Below are 4,168 nucleotides of genomic sequence, written 5' to 3'. Positions count from 1 at the left end.
GATGGTCAGTTATGTATGATTACAGTTGGCCCCTCATCCTGTCCAGGGAGAGGTGGAGGCTGCTCTGGGATTCATATTAGTAATCAGGAAAGATGTCTCCATGAACCCAGCCTGGGGGTATCCACAAACCTAAAGAGGAAGAGGAGTTATTTGCCTTCTTCTGAGATCTAGAACTCTCTTAGAATAGAGTGGTAGAGTGATGGAGCTCCCAGGGACACAAAGCATCAGTCAGGTCTGAAACCATATTCTGAAGAAGCTAAGCATTCCTCCCCTTCACTCTAGGGTGCAATGCCTGCTCTCAGGAGACAGTTTCTGAGTGAGCCCTGGGGGCTTTGTGGATGCCCCATGTCTTTCCTGCCTCTCCCTGCACCCTCAGACCCAAGCTCAGGTCGCTGAGAGCCCAGTAATCCATAACTTGGGCCCAGGCCACAAACCTCAGCTTCTCAAAGGAGCTAGAGCAGCATGATTTATAGATAGCGAGGGAAGGCAGTGGGTGGTGTCTGAGTCCGTTAGCCAAGTAAGGCTCTGCCTGCTTGTGTGGGTTAGCTTTTCCTGCTGGGAGTCAGGGTTTGTTTTAGACTCTTTTAAAATTCTTGTATTGTCTCATCCAGAGAGGACCTGGGGCTTCTTATTGTGTGGGTAGGTAGAAGGAAAACGAGAAATGGAGCCAAAGGCCAGGCCTCTCAGCTCTCCTGCCTACCAGCTGTACCGTCTGAGCAGGCTAACCTCACACTCTCCACCACAGCATGGACGTTGTTTATGCAAAACCAAACTCTGGAAGTATATCTGGGGAAGGGAAACTGAGGACCACTGGTCAGCAAGACTTCGTTTTCACTGTACATTTGACTAGATTGTTTTATCATGCATATGTCATAATAATCTAAATGTAAATTTTGAGACAGGGTGCCATGTAGCCCAGCCTGGCTTTGGACACAATATGCAGGCAAGGATGATCTTAAACTTTTCATCCTCCTGCCTTCATCTCCCAAGTGCTGGGATAAGCACATGCCGACTTTGTGCAATGTCTGGGAATTGAACCCAGAACTTTGTGTATGCTGGGCGAGCTCTACCACTTGAACTATATCTCAGCACATTTAAGTTTGATTTATTTGTAGGAATATTACCCATATAAATAGTAATGACATTGGGTTGCAAGTATTCTGCGAGACCAAACACAGATAAAGTCTATGAAAAGCATTAGACAGACTCGAGAGCCACTGGGGTTTAGTTTTATAGATGCAGGAGGAAAGACCCTCAAAGAAACCTTGTTTTATAAAGAGCCTTGAGGCCCAGACCTGGCAAATATCTATTAAATCTCCATGTCCAAAGATATTACACAACAATTATTTTAAAATGCCTGGTAGTGTGTAGGATAGCAGTATCTCGGAAGTGGACTGAGTAACGCATAGATCTCTCCAGTACAACTCCCCCGTTAGGCACAGAGACCCTGAGAGGAGAAGAGGTGTGCTCCGGTTAACTTCACACGGCTCCAAGGGACCCAGACGCTAGCTGGCAGCGAGTCTCCCAGGCTTTTTGTAAACCACACTAACTGGAAGTGTCAGTGTGCCAGCCTAGAATATCAGAGCAGAACCGTCACAGGAGTAGGATAAGGGAGCTTCCTTCTTTGCCCTTGGTTACCCTGGCCTTCCCTCTCTTCCCCAGCACCCTGCACCTTGCCATGAAGACAGCCCATGTGCACCTCCTACAGGAATTGTAGAGGGTCTCTCTCCTTCGCCTGTGCGTGTGAAGGAGAACTGAGCTAGCGCCTGCCTAAGCCCTCCTACCGAAGCACATCATTTACCTTCAGACCTCGGCATTTGTGTCTTCCAAGTTCGGTAAACTTGTCAGAATCCGGGGTCTCGAAGAGTAGGTCTGAAGTGGGACCACATGGGACACCCCATTCTCCTCCTGCCAGCTCCCTTAGGAATCCTAATTCAAGGGTCGAGTATGAAGGACATGTCAGGGGACGCACAATCCTGCCTAATACCGGCCTCCTCTAAGAAGCTTATGGGGCATTGTACAAGTTCTGGGCCCCAGAGTCTCGGAACAAACCCGAGGGGGCAGACCTTTCACCAGGGACACAGAATACACTCTCCATGGGACCACCCCCAGAGTCAGTGCGGGAACTTCTCAAATTTATTACTAAGCCATAGGAATTCAAGGCCATTTAGAGCTTCCTTGCTTAGATGGGAGGAAAGATGTGAACCGAAGCAGAAAGCTCTGAGAAACCAAGAGAAAGTACGTGGGGCTTAAGCGATCAAAAGACATTAGCACCAGGCTCCACTGGCTACCGTGGGAGTCTAGCCGTAAGTGTAAATGTGGAGACAATAACACCGGTCCTACCTAGATGTAGGGTGAGTATGAAAATCTAGTTGAAACTGAGGAACCGGGAGGAAAATACTCAGCAAACTTGAAAGCATTTTGGAATGTATTTTATTAAGCCAAAAGAAAAATCCTTAGGGAATCATGCTGGGACATCACAAGGTACTGAAGATGTTGGCTCCTAAGCCTCTTGAACCTCTAGCCTTGGAGCTGATTGTTAGTATTTTGTCTAAGCTCCGCCCCACAGTTGCCTGGCAACAGCCAGATATGCCTGACTCACCATTAAAGGAGCTGCTTGCCCCATCGCTCTCTCTTGCTCTTGCCTTCCTGCTCTTGCTCTGTCCTCTCATCCCGCACCTACCCCCCACATCCCCACATGCACATGACTGGCCTCTACTTCTCTACTCTCTCCCTCTCTCTCCCTTTCTCCGCTTCTACTACCCTCTTAACTCCCCTCCCCATGCCCTGAATAAACTCTGTTCTATACTATACCAGCCGCGTGGCTGGTCCCTCGGGGGAAGGGATGCCTCAGCATGGGCCTGCCAAGGCACCCCTTCCCCCACACCTGACTATAATTCCAGAACTAGGGCAGTGAAGGCAGGAAGATCAGGAGTTTGAGGTCAGCCTTGGTTACACAGTGAGTTAAAGGCCAACCTGGGTCAAAGAGTGATAACCTATCTCAAAAAACAAAAAGTTATCATAGGATGTGTAAGGCTGAGGTGGGGCTCAGAGGCTTGACCTACACACAGAGAGGAAAGATACTCAAAGACTTTATGGACTTTCAGAAAACTGGTGGGCAGAGAAAGACAGCACCTCTGAGAGAGGGAAGTTCACCCACTTTCTCTACAGATATGTCATTTGATCCTCTCCTCTGGAACAGGCCAGCAGGACAGACAAGGGCTCTGATCCCCTCAATAAACTCAGGGTAACCTCACTGGCTAGAAAAGCCAGGGTTTTGAGGCTTGGCAGGGTGTGCCCTTTCTGACAGCCTTGAGCAGGCTAAATAGACCCTAAGAGTTTGCCCCAGTTGGACCTTAACAGCCCAGGTGGAGTCAATTTCCAACAGGAGCAGACTGCCCGCTGAGCTTGCTTTGCAACTCAATCCAGCTGAAACACAGGATGGGTCTGTGGGCTCTTCCTATAGAAACGCGGGGCCAACTACTAAACTTGGAGCCTTGATCAGAAACTTTTGTCCTAGCCAGACAGTGGTGGCGCACGCCTGTAACCCCAGCTCTTGGGAGGCAGAGGCAGGCGGATTTCTGAGTTCGAGGCCAGCCTGGTCTACAGAGTGAGTTCCAGGACAGCCAGGGCTATATAGAGAAACTTTTGTCTTGGCTTCATCCTTCTCTCAAACCACGTTCTTTTTCATTTCCAGCCCCCTTTCAGGTAACCCTGTTCATCCATGGCTGCTGGACAGCTACGACTGGGTAATGGGACAGGCTTGGCAGGGGAGGATTTCTCCTTGTCCTTTCCTACCCTCTGGTAGAACAAAGGAGGGATCTGAGGTGGAAGATTTGTGGACAGGGTTATTTACCTATATCTGAGCCTACCTGAGGAATTGCTACTGTGATTTTAATGAGAATGGTCCCCAGTGGGTAGAACTGTTTAGGAATTAAGAGGTGTGGCCTTGTTGGAGGAGTTGTGTCACCGAGGCAGGGGGTGGAGATTTGAGGTTTAAAAAGCCAATGCCATTTCCAGTTCTCCACTTCCCCTCCCCTCCCTTCCCCCTCCCCCTCTTGCTTATGGATCTATAGTCTCAGCTACTACCCCAGCATACGCCTGCCTGCTGCTACAGTCCCTGCCATGACTGTCATGGATGCTAACAAAACCTCTGGAACTATAAGCC

The sequence above is a fragment of the Apodemus sylvaticus genome, chromosome 7 (genome assembly GCF_947179515.1).
Source record: "Apodemus sylvaticus chromosome 7, mApoSyl1.1, whole genome shotgun sequence".
NCBI classification, from domain to species: domain Eukaryota; kingdom Metazoa; phylum Chordata; class Mammalia; order Rodentia; family Muridae; genus Apodemus; species Apodemus sylvaticus.
Note: the sequence above shows the minus strand (reverse complement) of the source record.